This window comes from Amblyomma mixtum, chromosome 6 (assembly GCF_055824585.1).
Source record: "Amblyomma mixtum isolate Tamu chromosome 6, ASM5582458v1, whole genome shotgun sequence".
Classification (NCBI taxonomy): domain Eukaryota; kingdom Metazoa; phylum Arthropoda; class Arachnida; order Ixodida; family Ixodidae; genus Amblyomma; species Amblyomma mixtum.
This window is the reverse complement of record NC_143017.1, coordinates 103986115-104003485: the sequence shown is the minus strand read 5'-3', so window position 1 is coordinate 104003485 and position 17371 is coordinate 103986115. Positions and strand designations below refer to the sequence as shown.

General features: G+C 46.0%; 1 protein-coding gene across 3 annotated transcripts in view; it reads left to right on the top strand.

Annotated features, from left to right (window-relative positions):
* Positions 1-17371, top strand: part of LOC149339884 (protein turtle homolog B-like) — an 843694-nt gene that overhangs the window by 253194 nt on the left and 573129 nt on the right. The gene's annotated exons all lie outside the window — the stretch shown is intronic.

Here is a 17371-nt window from a genome sequence, read left to right as displayed (position 1 = left end):
AGGGCATCGAGAACCGATATGTCCGGCTTCTTCGGGCGCCGGCATAAAAGAGACAAGATACACGGTTATAAGGAGTAGATTCCAGGCTTTTACCACTCCCCTGAGTCAGGAAGTGTCAACAAGTGCTGCACTTCATCCTCGACCGACAGCAGCCTTAATCTCCCCCCCCCCCCCCCTTCCACCAAACACACACACCCTTTCCCCCTTCGAACGCACAATGCTCTCATGGTCCAGGCCTCCATGCGGAACATTCTTATTGGCCAGCACGTGCACGCAAGATACTTTTTGTTTGTCATGTGACGCTTTCCACACAAACCAGGCCTACCCATGCAAAATTATCAGACGGGGCACATTTTTGAGAAGCTTCGGCTCACCTGGATTAAAAAAATCGTTGACCTGCAACTGAACTTGGGTTTCTGAACATGACACTCTACTGCAACGATGCCATCTGCTTCATGCAGTGTACCCAACCTGAACATGCAGCGCTGACAGACGAGGGACGAAGGAGAGACGAGACACACAGGGCGCTGTGTGTCTCGTCTCTCCTTCGTCCCTCGTCTGTCAGCGCTGCATGCTGAGGATGTCAAACAAACGTGCCCAGCAACACACCCTGCTCAAGTGTACCCAATGCAGCCGTAACTTTGAAAAGCAATAAATAGGGGAACAAAGAACGGAATAAAGTAAGAGAGGGAAATAACAGAAAAGGCGCTGGGCTGTTTGGCCCGGTGTCTTTCCCCTGATCGTTGAAAACGGACGACATGGCAATCTTCCATCGTTTTCTTTGACTGTCGTTTCGAAATCCTCGCTGGCGGGAACTTGTAGAAAGAAATAGATTGCTTCCTTCTTGGTATCTTGGTATGCTGTCCAGTGGCGGTGCAATGCGTGCACCTTGTCACATTAAATCTCTGGGTGCTTTGTCTCCAGTGGAGCACACCCCTGTGATATCGGAAAGAAAAGAGATAATTCAGATTTATTGTTCTAAACAAACCTTTCGTCACGGGGCAAAGGACTGGGAGAGGATATCTTTTGTTCTGTTTGTTTCCAAGATTGATCCTTGTTTCTTGGGACAGTCGGTAGAGACAGAGAGAGGCAGTGATTTCCTGTTTTACTCAAGAGGGTCTCTGAGCAAATGGTGGATCGCCCTTTTCAAGCTCCGGTTATCGCTATTATGTTCCATTGTAAAGGGAGAACATCATAATGATGATACCCAAAAATACTGAATAAGAAAAGGAACCTGGTGTGCTTGGTTGCGTCTTTTCTGTCTCTGGAGAAAAAAAAAAGGGGCAAGGCAGTAGCATACTAAAATAAAAAAACAATATGGACAATATTGTAAGCTGAAATCCTACTGATTTTCCCGAAGAGACTTAATGATCCATTAAGCTGTCTTTCATTAGGCTAAATGATTCTTGGAACACACGCAAATAATATGAACTAGTAGTGCTATCTTACTCAAATTTGTGAGTCGACAGTAGAAACGTTGTCGATAAGCTGGCTTTTGTTTTTAAATATACACAGGTTTGATGATTTATAGCTCGTTTTAGCAAATCATGCGCTCAGCTCACGTGACAGGTTGTGACGTAGGAATGGTGCGTGGTTGGCCAGCAGTTGCAGGCAGGCCATTCATGTCAGCTTGCGTGATGAGAATCGAGACTTCAGGTTCTGACAAACCATTTCTTCGGACGAACGGCCTTTTGAATTTGCAAATCTATTGTCTAGCTCGTGCTTGAGCGTGGGCGGCCCTGCAGTGGTTTCACCAAACTAGATTACAGATTGCCGGAAGAAAATACGCATTAGATGATAAGAAAATCTGACAGAGGAGACATCTTGAAACAGATCATGGTTTATAGTTGCATGCTTTATAATCAATAGAAAAGGAGCGATGTGGATCACAGCATGAAATTGGATTAGTGATTTAGTAGAAGACGTCAAGCGTGTAAAATAGTCATTGCAAGGCATGTATTGTAGAGGACAGACGGCGGACGGCCTTTTAGGGTATGAGAATAAATTCTAACCAAAGGGAGATGCAGCGTGCTGCAGCAGAAAGGTGGGGAAGATAGACAAAGGAATGGGAAATTTAAAGAAATTTACAGACCACGGCTGACGAAGGACAAAGCCAATTAAAAATCAGTGTGACAGGCTCTTATCCTTCAAGGGACGCAGTCTGCCTCTTCATGGTGATGGTGGTGGTGAAAGGCTTTCATCCATTCGCAGCTAAGAATGTACGAGGATGTTTTCATTAGTTTGGTAAAATGTTATCAGATGGCGCCATAATTTATGTGGTAATATAGCGCAAACAAGTATCGCTCTTTCATCTCGCAGATACTAAATATAAGCGAGAGGCGCTGCGTCCTCCTTTTCCGCAGCGCCTCTCGCTTATATTTTTCCATGGAAACAGTACACAAGGAGATCAGGGTTTATTTTTTTGTCGAAGGAATCTAAACGCCGCTGGACATGTACTGACGATGAAACACGCTATGGAGGGAAAATTTTGGTCACAACGCAGAATAGTTATTGGAATCTATTACGCATTTATGAAGGATGGCCGATTGAAAATAAGCGTTACTGATTGAAGTGTAGGAATCTTCAATGACTACAGAAAGTTTGCTTGAAGCAGTCAGTTCTATATATTTAAAAGGCACCGCAGTTGTAGACAGTCGACCAAGAGAGCACGCGGCAGGGCCTCTTTATGCACTATTTTGTAGAACTGAGTTGCAATCTAGAGAACTTTTTGCTTGTATTCTTTACACTGATTCAACCACATATTTATCGCCAAACTTTGAAGTTGAATCAACCATCGAAGCATTGCACTGAGCGTGATGAAAGCGCTGCAAACAAAGCAATTAATATTATGCAGGCTTGGAAATTTACGGCTACCGCTCCCCTAAAAAGACAAGTAAATATCCTTGCTGACTTAATGCATAGGGTAGGCCGGTGTTAGGAGAGCCTTTATGATATTTGAAAGACGGGCTAAGCAAAGAACTGCTTTGCTGAGGCGAGGAAAAAATTGAAAGGTCATTGGGTCATCTGTGCTCATATAGTCGACAGTGTTGAGAAAAACATCCTTTTTCCTTATTTCGCAGAAAACAGCGCCTACGACTTACACTTCTACTCGACCCATCGAACCAACTTCTGTACTTCTTGACCTCATGATTGCTCGTTTCTATGCACGAAATGCAGTAAATAATATGATGAACCGTATTTGGCGACGATCTTGTTCTATATTATATATTTTGTCTGCTTACGCTTAATGGCTTCTGGATATAGTGTCAGAGCTAATAGCAAGGCTCATAAATATATCGTCGCTCGCTCAAGTATCAATGACAGTGCTAACTAGGAAGGGGAAAAAGAAAGCGTTCCAAAATGGTGTTTCACGATTGCGCAGCACTCATCGAAGTAAATGCTCAAGTAAGGACGCTGCTCCAATGACTGTTGCGAAAAAAAAAAAAATGGTAGGGGTTTAACGTCGTTAAGTCGAGTATACAGGGTGTTTCACCTAAGACTTTCTGCAATTTTCAAAAAAAAGCTATTTGAATTAGATGCGCGCTTTTTCTGGCATATCATTGTCAGTGGTGTAGTACATAATAATTCAACTAAGACGTGCTAACTAGCAGGCTTGTTAACCAATATTTAATAGTTAACTTTTAAACTATTACCGTTGGGCTCCATAATTATTGAGAGGCATGTAGCCCACAGTAAGTAATGTCCATATCCGTTTTTAGAATTTCGAAAACGCGATTATCCTCGGCGCTGTGGCCCAACAAATTTTGGCTATTTCGACGAGTTAGGTTCACTGGAGAGGTTGCTTTGCCTGCAAGCTTCTCAAACCGCATGTATTTTGGCGCGATGTAGGCGAAATTTGTTGGTCCACAGCGGCGAGGATAATTGCGTTCCCGAAATTCTAAAAACGGATATGGACATTACTTACGGTGGGCTGCATGCCTCTCAATAATTAAGGAGCCCAACGGTAATAGTTTAAAAGTTAACTATTAAATATTGGTTAACAAGCCTGCTAGTTAGCACGTCTTAGTTGAATTATGATGTACTACACCACTGACAATGCTATGCCAGAAAAAGCGCGCATCTAATTCAAATAGCTTATTTTTAAAAATTGCAGAAAGTCTTAGGTGAAACACCCTGTATATAGACGTGTGAAAGGATGTGTTTAGCCTGATTGGCTGAAAGTATTGCTTTGATGCGGCGTCGTCACGTATGCCTACGGAATTAGACTCAGGTTAAGCTCTGATCGAGGTTAAGCTGATCTCATCTGTTCGCGCCTCAGATGGAAGTTGATGAAGGCGGCCATGCCCAATGCACAGCGCGAGAGTGTGTTGCAGTTTAGCACGAGGCTTGATTGGTTGCGGCGATAGCATATCGCTCAGTGGCCAGTGAAACTGATCTGTTCACGCCGCCGTGGGTTCGAAACCCTGTCGCGGCAGTATTTACACATGTATTAATTAATTAATTTATTCATTTGCTCAGGGTCAAGGTCAAATCTTCAGCGATGGCCCGGCTTTCGCAGCTTTGGTCTTGAAGTAGAGCTTTCGGTCTAAAACAGCAATGACCTGAAGCTAATCTTCGACAACAAATATCACCGCGCCTGAGCAGCCACCCGTGCGCTGGTTATGGGAACCAGAGCGAGAGTTCACTTGAAGCGAAGAGACAAATTATTGCAGCAGTGCAAGTGCTTCCGCATCGGAGACCGTGGCAGCAGCCTGCCGCGCAAGATTCAGAGTAGCCACACTGTGGCCAGTGCGCCGATTGTCGCTAAGTGGCCTCTGGCCAAGTTGCCCGTAATTCCCGCTTACCCCCTCTCTCCGGAGTCAGCCATCGGCAAAAGAGACCACCCAAACGGCTGATTGCTTGCGGCGCGCAACTGCCATTTCTCGCTCCCTATCTGGCCGCCGCATCTCGGAAGGCATTTTTCATTCCACGCGGACTCGAGATCCCGAGTCTTTACTCTGCTCATAGGACACACGTTTGTTGTTGCTACCTGCTCAACTTTGGTACAGCTCTGTAGATTGTTTCGCGTGAGAACCGCAGTGCGGTCACGTAGCAGTCCATATCTGGTACTAGTCGAAGCAGATGTCCGCCTATTTACTTACTGCTGTAAACTCACAATCGGCCCGAAATTGAGCGTCTTTATTGCACTGGACCCCGAAGAGCACACATTGTGAACAATGGTGCACTGCAGTCAATACAGCTACTATAATATTGCGCTGCGCGTTACTTTTTTTTCTGCTTTTTTTTAATCCTTCAACTCCCGTTTATAAGGCCAAATTTCTCTGTAGGATTTTATCGTGTCCTAGCTTTGCCGCATACGTCGGAGAAGCGATTTGGATCTTGATGTAAAATATTCAGACTCTCGACTATAATAGTTCTACGAATTCAAACAAAGAACGATCAAAGTAAGAATGATAGTGTGGATTCCATGTACGCTAACTTTTCTTCCTTTGTTATTTTTGAATGATGATACATATTTTCTGCAGACGGCACTGCACCGGTCACGCACTGGCTCATTCTGTATAGTGTTTGTTTTTTACTTACCTCGTAGCCTTTCATTCTTGATCATCTACGGAGCCTCCGATGTGGCTCCAAATCAACGCCTACGCTGCTCGCCGCTGTCCTTCAAACATAAGCCGCGTGTCGTGTCTATCGCTCTCACTCACTTGTATATACCGGTATTTAAACATTGCGCTGGCTGTTGTGTCTGCGCGCCAGTACACTCTAATGCAGGCCCTTTATAGTATCTCTAATTTTTTTCCCACCTCGCTGTGCTTGCCGTCTGGGTGGCGGCGATTTCACAAAGCCTTCCCCTATCGATGCGCTCGAATAAAAGGCTCGGCATCGTGTTCCCTCTGGTCGGAGTTCCGGAGTGGGGCGGTTCTACAAAGGGCTCCTTCACCCGAGAATCATCCGCTACGCGCCTTCACAACACGGTCAGATAAAGCGACCCGCGAAGCAGGGGTGGCAGGAATCTTCGGACGGTACCTATTTTTCAACGCGCACGCGCCTACGTGATCAGACTACCATTCAGCCATTCCATTCGTTCCACTACCTTCCTTCATCATGCTTACCCTAGTTTCGCCTCTTCTGCACGGCGTCCAGCAGAGAGCATTCATTGTTCAGGGCAACGCCACTCCACCCACAACTTACACTAGTGAAATACGCGCGTCCCGAGTCGGTTATCATTAGGCTTATGGCTCTCGTCTGCCTCAATGCTTTAAAGGTAACTGGATGTGAACAGTAATCTTGTGTTTAAGAATACACCGCTGTGCTTTGTGTTCTTTCCTTGGTCTTTCATTACCGTGCAATATTGTGTGCTTATTAATGGCTTATGGTAATACGTTCGATGCATGAAGTTTTCGTGGTCTGAGCGCGTGCATTATGAGCAAAACGACTTAGGCCGGCACAGCTCTTCCCTGCGCAAGCATCATAATCCCAGCCCATAATAGAACCGCGTACACATTCTGCGGCCGCACTACTTTTTTAGTGCTACTCTCCTTCCCCTCCCTATTATGCCAGCTTTACTTCGCGTTGCCGATGGCGCAGAGTCGGGGAAAAATCTCGGCCATTCCAGGGACTCGCTTCTCGTGCGGAGGGACGCAAATCGGCGGCTCACTCGCACGGGCCATTAGCGGCCTGCGTTGCCCTTACTGCGGCCGCTCTTCCGTCGAAGCCCGTACCCACCGCCGAAATGGCACAAACCGTTCGGCGATCTTTAACTGCAAACGACTATTTTGCGGCTTTATGCAGATAAGGCCGTAGCGTTGTAAGCCCCGGGCCGCTTGAGCCCGCTCCGCATCCTTGCGTCCTTTGGTTCTGCTCCTTCGTTTCTTTCCCTCTTTCTTTTATCATCGCTGCGCTACCCGACGGAGCCATCTTCTGGCTTTCTTCCCAACCTCTCGCTGCCTGCGTTAATAGTACGATTGCGCGTCTTGTCGTTTCCTCCCAACAGGGGACGAGCCATTTAGAATGCGCATAGAGGAATCGCTTTCCCCGTGCACAGGCTCAGCTAGAAACGACTCAAGCTTTGTTTGTGATCTTCTTCTGTCTGTCTATTCCCTTCTAGTTTTCGTAATGATTTACTTCTCGAAAGTTTATGACATGCCTCCGCTCTTAAGGTTTTGGAGAAGGCTCATGGCTCTGCGAGCAATTATGATTCTTACTGAGCGATAGCTCTGGTGTGTTCTGAATTAGGCAAAGAAGAAAATACGGCGCTCGCAAAGGTACTGGAGATTGCATATACCATGTTTCAAGAGAGAGGAATATAGTGCAGTCAAGGTACTTAATTGCAGCTCCTTTGTCTTGTTTTTGCAGTTGCAGTTTTTGTCTACGGAATATAGAGGCCAAAATATTCATTGCCTTAATCTTGACCTGGCCAGGCACACAAGGACTCGAAGGTCACCATCATGCTATAATTCGCTAGGGCAACAGAACACGAGCTTCGAAGTGTAGAATAATGGCTCGGTAAATTGGTGAACTCAGCCGTAATTTCGTTAGCCTCGCCCTTAAGAACTAATGAGAACTGAAAGTAGTGACAGCATCTGTTGTATTGGCTGCCGAAGTGAGAAAAGTAATGAATCATTCGTGTTTTTCTTTGCTGTACGAAAGTTGCGTCGGATGAAAACGAAACTGACATTTTAAGCGGCAACATTGCCCTGCGATGTGCAGGCAGTGAGAACTTCAGACAAAAGTTATGAAGTTCAGCATTTCTTCGTTAGCGGTATTTACATTTCAGAACTCAGAGAGAGTTAGAATAAATATTAACAAAGATATGCTTTCTGCTCAGGTAGACCTAGCAAATCATGATGGTTTCCGAACGTGAATAGACAAGTGTTAGAACTGCTCCCGCACAAACAAGTGTACGGAGTAAATAGAGAAATTACAAACCGTTCCACTGCACGCATATTTTTTCAACAAGAAGGTTTGTAAAAAATGTAACTAAACTCGGGCAGCAATTCAATAAATACGAACTTCTAATAGGAATGCAGTGTAGAGCGAGCCCGTGACAATATGTCCACCAGGTGGCGCCGGCAGAGTGCCAGCAGTGTGGCATTGCATGTTTTGAAATCTGACAGCAGGCGTGCGGTGATTTAGAGCGGATATTCTATGCCGATCCTAGGACACTGCACGGGCCGCATCTGAGGCTCGAGCCCGATCTGGGCCCACTACATTATCACTCTATTGAGCCCGGACCCGGTCCAGTAAGCTCGACGTGAGGACCTGCCAGAACCGGGGCGCAGGCCCATTCCCGCAGCAGCTCAAGAGGTAAATTTCTCTGGGCAAGCAGTCATCTGCTACTCAAGATGTGGTCAGCAAAGGTGTTCGCATCGCAATAACGCTTGAAAAAATTGGCTTGGTAAACACAAAAAGAAGACACAATAATGCAGATTGCGCTGTCGGCTTTGTTAAAACCCCCGGAGTTGCTAGTGCCAAATGAAAAGCGTTGCGTACTCGTGTAATAAACTCTGCATTACCTCTGAATTTTTAATCTGTCATTTTTTTGCGACCCGCGATGTCTAGAAGCCAATTACATTTTTGTAATGAGCACAATTCCGCGGAATTTGATTCACAGCCTCAGTGGCCGCGCTTCTATGGAATGAATTTAATCAAGCCTTTTTGCGAGGGAGGGGCGCATCCGAGATCAAAATCAAACGCGCCTGTATATTGCGTAAATTGCATTTAAAACGCGAAGGGCCATAAACGAATATGCTCTTCTCCAATGGCGTCTCTCGTAGCGTAGAAATGTCTTAATGGTCGGCAAAGGCAGACATTCAGATACTGTCTTGGAACATACCGCTACTCATCGAGCAATCGCTTGAAGGTGCTTCTCTAGTTGATCTTATGAAGGTTCAAATATCTAGTCATTAGCGGTAACAGAAAACCGAGCAGCGCCCTCTGGTAGATCCGAAGGCGTGTGCTCGCTGATAGCTGAAACAGAGAAAGCCCGCGGTGCTGTGCATTTCATTAGGCGAATGCAGTCGTGCGAATGAGCCGTGTGTCAGGCGTTACAACGCTTTACTAAAAACACCGCTGCAGTGCAGACCTCTGCTGGATTTTGCGCCTTTTCTTTCTAACCTGTGTGTTCAACGCGGCCAGGCGTGCTCGTTCGAAGTTACTCGGACATGACCCTGTGAGTGACGCTGATTAAACTTGTTCCACAAAGGAACTGTCTCTCATTCCGCGTAAAAAGGAAAAAAAGTAGTAGTACAGTCGTTTATAATAACGTCTCGGCAGGATATTAGCGCCGGGATTCCTTCATTTCCGAGGCTTTCGGGCAACAGTAAAAAAAAAAAAAGGACGTTTTGGTTTTTAATTTTTCTGGCGTGAAGCGAATGCAGCTATAGCAGGCACCATAAATAACTAAATAAGCTTTGAGTAGTTTTTTTCCTCAGCCAACATCATGGCACTGCTTCATCCGTGTCGCTGTTAGAACGCCACAAGTGTACTTCACCTTGTACGCCACCACGGTGGCGCGCTGATTATGGTGTTCAACTGCCGACCCGAACGACGCGGGTTCGATTCCGGCCGCGGTGGTTGAATTTCTTTGGAGGAGAAATTCTAGAGGCACGTGTACTGTGCGATGTCAGTGCACGTTAAAGAACCCCAGGTGATGGAAATTTTGGGAGCCCTTCACTACGGCGTCCCTCATAGCTTGAGTCGCTTTGAGACGTAAAACCCCACAAAACCAAAATGAACTTCACCATGCAATAATGATTCAGAGACCCTACACAGCCCCACTTCAAGCCGGTACCCGGCCCAGGCCAGAAACTTGAAGCCCCGGCTCAGCCCAGGCCCGGCATAAGAGCTAGTTTTTCGGCCCTGCCCGGGCTTTCGGGCCGGCCCGAGCCCGTGCAGTGCTTTAGCCGATCCTGCTAAGGCACTCTTTAGATGTGCAGTGCAGAAAGTAGACTGCAGCGAATGCACGAAGGCATCAGTGTGTAGGGCATGCTGATAGGTTTGGAAATTATTGCGAAAAAGCTGCAATACTTCTGGCCGCAAAAGTGAAAGTGATGCCGCCGCCACGCATTGCATCGGGCGTATGAGATATTTTGTGTTTTATTTCAATGACGCCAATGCAGGCATTCTAGGGGCGCTCAGGAAGATCCACGGCTATCACAATTTGGTGCCCACCCGTGCTTCATTTTTATTGCTCAGTCCCTACGAGCTGGCTTGCAGAGCGACGGGGAGAAAAATTATTGCTTAAAATATACCGCGTGTTTCAGCGAACAGTTTCAAAAATTTCCAAATATAGACTTTTTTGGGGCAAAAATATGAATTTTGCGGCATAGTATTACCAGTGTTGGTGGACATGATAAAAACGGTGAATTAGAGATTTGTAGCTGGTCGTTAGTTATTGCCATAACAGTTTTGCCAGTTATTGCCATAAACTCCCTGCTTCCTAGCAGGGAGCTTATTATTCTTCCTTATGTGCGTAAATGAAAGATAAGCTCAGCAACACTGACGAATTCCTTTACGTGCCCTGGGCATTCGCATCTCGAGGAGTTGGCAGGCACAGCATATTATAAAGCGGGAATACTCGAATTGAATTCCTTATGCTAGGAACTATCTTTTCTTTCTAACTTTGTATTTATTTCTACGCATTCTTCTGTAACCACTGCCCGTGTGTGGCAAAGCACACAAAGTATGCTTAACTTTAGTTGCTATCGAAAATCCTCATTCCACCTTACTGTGGTATCCCCCCGATACACCCACGCCAAATAAGCAGCTGTACAAGCACTAATCTTGCTCCTTCGTATCAGTACCACAGCGCCGCCGTAAAACGAAAGAGCATTGAACGAGCACCCAGTCGCACGAAGTAAAGAGCGGGAGAAAATGAAATGCGCCCACTCTCTTATTATGCACGCGGAAGCAAAAAAGAAAAAAAGGCTTAGGCGTATGCTAAGGAGATGGTTCCGTATGAACGAGGCTGCTTCATTAGAAGGTTCGCCCGTGGCTTATTACTGGAACATCGCCCTGGCCGGCATAATGGCCGGAGCAGGCGGAAGCGTGCTATATAATGAAGGCACGTTGGTTGCTCGTTGCAGAGTGTAGCGCTTTCCTCGGCGATGCCTGGCACTCTGGAATGCGCTGCAGACCGGCCAAGCTCACTCTGAAATATGAGGGTAGGCAGACCGACCCACGGGCCAGTGAGAGAAAGAGTGTGACTTTGTGCTGGCGTGTTTTTGCATTCATGGATAAAACGAATAATCTTGGAGATTGCGAGGTCTGAGCACACGGAAATTCAGGCGTTCTGACGGGAAATTTAAGCGGACAAAACGGACGGATGAGGCGCTTTGGTGCAAGCACTTTGCAGAAATGAACGCGTATTTAGATGTTGTTAGATATCAAGGCACCCGAGGTGAAAGACGTTAATCCGTAGCCTGCCACTGCTCCCTGTTTCTATGCGTGCTGGCGCAGCTTTATAACATAAACATTGATTTTATTTAGCAGACCTAGCAGTACTAAAATACACTGCAAAATACAGTAAAATACACTGCATAACAGCTCAACTGCCTCTACATAATTCGCGATTCGTGCGGACGTGTACATAAAAAGCAACGAGCTACCATTAGCTCATTCCGGGCCGTTTGCTTAGGCCTGCACATGTTGAAGATTGTTTCCGGTCAGCAACCGCCCCATTGAGGGTTAGCAACCGCAAGGTTGCCACAGCGGCGCCTTAAAAAGAAAAGAAAGAAAAAAAGTTACGGTTTACCCCCGTTCTTTGTAGTTCATTGCATTTCTTAGCCGTGCTGAATGGCAAGAATACTAAGCCTTGTTTGTGGTGTTCGTTGTCTGCAATGTATATTTCGAGACATGCTGCTTAAGAGTAGATTAGACAAATAGTAAGAGATGAATGTTGAAGCTCAAGAGGAAATTGAAAAGAAAAAATCGAAAGGCGTTACTGTGGAATAAACAAGAAGGAAATAATCACGTAATCACGAAGATTCGCGTATATATACATGAGCATTTACGCTGACAGCTGCAATAAGTACAAATATTGATAAACGGTGCACAGCAGGGGTGGTCTGTTCAACGAGAATAAAAACACGGAACAGAACAAGTTCTCATGTTTTGGTCCTCTCTCACCGCAACGCCCAAATTAGACCTCACTGACTAGCCCAAACGATAGCCTAGTTAATCACATAAGTACGCTACGCTGTACTCGCGACAGGTTAAAGCTTATCTCGTCAACACCATGCAAGCATTACTATGCACACACTGATCCACTCACCCGCCGCGGTGGCTCAGTGGTTACGGCGCTCGGCTGCTGGCCCGAAAGACGCGGGTTCGATCCCGTCCGCGGCGGTCGAATTTCGGTGGAGGCGAAATTCAAGAGGCCCGTGTACTGTGCGATGTCAGTGCACGTTAAAGAACCCCAGGTGGTCGAAATTTCCGGAGTCCTTCACTACGGCGTCCATCATAGCCTCAGTCGCTTTGGGACGTTAAACCACAATAACCCAATAACCCTAACACTGATCCACCGTAGTAATGAGGAATTGGCAAGAAACATCGTTCGCAAGGCATACTGAGAAGCGGAGCGAATGGCGTGAAGATGCGATGAACGCGCAGAACGAGCAACAAAAGGGCTCGGTTCTTCAAGCAACTCTTACCTATAAACGCGTAGACCAGGTATACAGAACATCCCCTCTCCCCTCTTCTGCTGCGAATTTTCCCTCCATTCCTTTGCACCGCAAGTTCGTGTATTGCTTTCCTTCTCTAAATGTTTAAAACGTATGCCTTCTTGGGTTGCCTTTCTCGCTATCAAACACTTCGTAAACACCAGTGGAATTCTATTCAGGGGCTTGAGGATATATCAGATCTATCCCACGACATTCTAAGGCGGAAAGAAGCCCAAGAAAAAATGTTTCCCCGGGACAGAAGACATGTACGTCGCACGGCCTCAGTTCTTGAGTCTCCTTATCCCCGCATTCGTAGCGGTCAGTTCACAGCTGGTCTTCTAGCTTCAGTTGCTCTGCTCGTAATACTTTGAACAGAGCGCCCGTGCCCGATGTGTTACGGCCGTCTACGGAGACTAATTAAGGCTTAGTCCGCGGCGCCTTCGATATTCAACTTTCCACTGAAATGGCGCCGTCGAAGCGAGAACGCCCGGAAGGCGAATCGCGCGCGCCCCTGGGAGGCGAAAGTACGGGGCCCTGCGAGCACTCTTTCTCCACAGCCCGGAGGGCGTAGCTGTATGGCGAGAGCGGCTTCTAAGCCCCCGCACTGGGCAGCGCGCGAATAATATATGTTCGTCTGCAATGCCCCAGCTTTGCCCTAATGGTGTCGTATCTCCGAAAGGCGATTCGCGTTAATCGGAATCCCCTCGCGCTGGCGTCTCTACGGAAGCGTGCGTTCTTAATGCAACTCGACGAAATTCGCACGTATCCTTCTTGATCTACCGCTCACTCTCTCTTCCATTCCTTCACTCTTCGCACTCGCACCAGAAACGATGCATAGGCGCTCTGCAAGAAAAGACAGACATACGAACAGGCGCAGTCAAAATGGACGGACGATCCGAGCGCCTAATGGCGGAGGTATCATCCGCCCTCGCTTTAACGTTAATTAAGGTCACACTTTCCGCCCCGTGGTTCTCCTGCTTTAGCAGACGCGCCTGACCCGGGTACTGTTCGAGGAATCCTTTATGTCCTTCAATTCGGCTCCTCCGATGCGTGGTGTTGGGCCGTTAACTTTTTTATAAGTAGCACGCCAGCAAGAAAATTCGTGCTGAACGGCATTTAAAAAGCACGAAATGAAAGGAGGGGCGGAGGAGAAGCCAGTGGGTGTAACAAACGAAAAAAATAAAACGGCTCGTAAAATTTTCGTGAATTAATGTATGTTATTGTGAAAGGCGTCAAAAAGGCTGGTCGCCGTCGGGAGCACTTCGAGATTGTAGGCCGTCCAGTCGATTGTCGCTGGAATATTGTCATCGCGATTTGAAATGCTTCTCTAAAGAAAAAAGGTTTTTTATTTTCACTTTTGGTCTTAGCGTTCGCTTAATTATCAGCGAGGAATTGACCAAAAAGGAAACACTTGCGCATTTTATCATTAATCCAACAGCAAACTTCCACTTGACATTTCCGAGAGTTAGCACTGGCACCTTTCATTTGTAAGATAAGCATGTGAGAACTCAACGGTAATTCCAGTGCATTTTCTCAGTCAAGGGTCACTGCGCAACGTGAAAACCAGTAAGATCTCAATACCGCAGACAAGCTGTGTGCCGAATCAACTGATTGTTTAGAGACGGGGTACGAATGGCTCCATAGAAGGGCACGCAGATTACGTGTAACACTTTAAATTACTACAATATGGCGGTAGTTATCATCTAAATGTAGTGACAGAACCATCGAAGACCCTGCTAAAGTGTATAGACTCTTTTGCTAAAAAAAAAATGGCTTAATGAAATTGAGCGCTTCGCTGCTTAGACGGCGCATAAATATCTAGGACGCGTTTTAATATGCGTTCATGGTGTTGTTGAGTGTGCCAGCTTTAAAGATGTGCCTGACTGTCTTGTGTTTCTGAAAGTTCTCGTGCTTATGTGACGCTGTTTAAGCATCGATGACGCTTATCGAATCGTTACTGGTGGCAAAGAGTCAGTACCATCGCCGCTCTGCTTGAAGCAATGAAAGACGAAGTAAAGCATGTACGGCGATTTCTGTTTTCAAAGGATGGTGACGTTTAGCAGCTAGACACTACAAAAAGGTTTGCAAATTATGCGAAAAAGCAAATAAAATCAACGATTACCGTTTGCGAACTATTCGGCATCAACATGACAGAGTTCAACATTTATTTTATGGCTAAAGTCGCCGTTTATATCGCTGAGTACATGCTGTAAGGTTTACCTTAGCATGTTGCAAAAGTGCATAAAAAAGTCTGCTTGTTTAGTACTAAAAACCAATGCTTTAAATAAACACTTGATGCTTATTTCTGAGCAGTGTGAATATTTTGCGTAAGTATAAGGCTCTCCTTTTGCGATGCGGAGCGTGTAGCCTGTTGGCGGCACGTTTGGTGTTGCTTCCCAGTTTCCTTGTAAATAGCTATTGTACATTCATCCTTTCAGTGAAATAAGTGTCACGCAGTAAAAAAAGAAAAATAGCCTTGCGGTCTGGTCCGCTGCGTGCGTGGTCCCGAATCAGATCCGAGTGCGAGCTTTTTCGCATTTAGTCTTGATCTGCGTGGCAAATGTTACCCTTGTTAAGAACTACACACGTCGAGTACGAAACAGAAGCACGCCGGTCAGATTTAATTTGATACACAGAAAGAACTAAGAAGAAATCTCTTGAAAAGCTGAGAAGAAATTCTGAGGATCCTAGTGTACAAGGTAATAGCCCTCTACTCAGACGCATTTTGAGAAAAAAAACCTAGAAAAACTAGATAAAAACTAGTGAATAAACTGCGCACGAGGACAAATAGGTAATTACGGGACGAGTTGCTGCGTGATTCATTTTCCTTGCTTTAAAGCAGGCAATGGAATAGAACTCCGGTGATAATTTGTAGCCATCAGCTAGTGAGCTGCTACGGGGAGGGGGGTTCGGGAAATGTACAGGATTGATGAGGTTCTCTTTTAACCCTTCCAATGTTTTTCGCACGTCACTCGAGACACTTAGCAGCTGATGAAGCTTTGCTAGAGTGTTTCCGCTTGTAAACGGACGAACTTTTGTGGTGGACACTCCTCTGCAGCAGCCATGTTAGGGACCTTACTGAGGTTGGACGGCTTCGTCGCATGACAGAATACTCAGGCGGAAGCGCTGCTCACCAGTTAGGATGTAACGCTGACCGTCCTGGGCCATATTTGAGTGAATGATGTCGAGAACTTTGGTCGCATAATGCGTGTGAGCTTGCGAGTAGGTTCCTTATTTGGGGGAGTGGCACCACTTTCGTTGTCACTTAGGCAAACCTTCTCGTAGGGTGTCCGTGACGTGTGCGATTTAGCGTGCAAAATCCGCACTCGGGCTATAAGCGACGCTGTAATGAGGGATTCCGAATTAATTTCGACCGCTGGCAGTGCGCAATACATGACCATTTTGGCGTTCCGCATCTCTCGATACGCCGCCGCAGCAGCCTTGATTCGACGCCGCAACCTTTGGTTCAGGAGCAAAATTTTATAATTACGAACAACGACGGCGGGTCTCAAAGCGAAAAAGTGAGAAGTGATTTTCGATACCGTAATCGGGTATTACCTCAGTTAAACACAGAAGTCCTTATTTCGGTTCCTTTTTCCATGCAGCAGCTTGTAAGTTCCGTCAGTTTGCGAAAAGTGGGGCACATTCGGTTTTTGAAATTCCCCGAAACTCCGTACAAACTTCTTTTCCGCCAAATATTGCTCTCTAAATTTCCTGAAACAAATAAAAAAATTCTTCGAGTGGAACATTACTGTGAGGCAAGATGTTTCTTTTATTTTTTGTAATGCATCACCGAAGCTGTGGCAGTACACCGGACGTTGTAACGACCGAGTCAGGCAAGCGATTGCTGAATTTGGAAGAGACGCTGGATCAGTGCCTCACACCGTGAGTTTGGCATCAGTTGTGAAATAAAAAAAAGAGCTGGCCTTCATCCAAATCTGTCGCTGGTACCGTTCGCCAGGCACAACCTAGATATAGCTGTGGGCCGCTAGAAATAAGTGAAACACTCGTGGTCCTCCCGTCACGAACTTTATTAACTGTGTTTCATTTTCTTGCTCTGCATTCACCAATACTTCCTGGCTGTTCGTCATTTCTTTGAGAAGGTCTGTTTACTAGCCTAGGTAGAATGAAATACGGAAGAGAGCGTAAATTCCAAATAAAATCTGTGTGGAAAAAAAATTCGCCACCTTCCAACAATTTCAATAAATTTTTTGAAAAGTCGTGGCTTTAAGGAATTATTGCGCTGCAACTCTCTTTGTGGAAGTCACTGAGCTGGAGGGTGAATCTCTTCGATATATATGATTTTAGTATCACCTTTTAATGATGGACCAATAAAATTTGATATTCTGGCTAATGATTGTTTTAGCAAGGCCCTGTCAAAAAATCTCGTTCTCCGAGAACAACGGGCTTCAACAAAAATGTGGATTCTTCGCTCGAGCGTAATACTCCTATTTCAGCACGGAGGTAAAATACAAACAAAGAAAAACACAATGCTTAATGATCTGCAGCGTAAACTTTGTACTCGTTTTATTTTTGCCAAAAAATATGTTCGCCGCTGCGAAGTCGCGAAGTGACGCACATAAATCAATATTTTCTTTCTTGTCCTTCAGTGCGCCACCATGATTCATCGAGGCCACAGCTCACAAGCGAACGCTTATGGCCCTCCTTCCTTCCATTTTATATTTCTCGTTTTCCGTCCTCGCTGGGCTGACTTTACTGCCAGCACTCATGCTGCACATCTTGGGCAC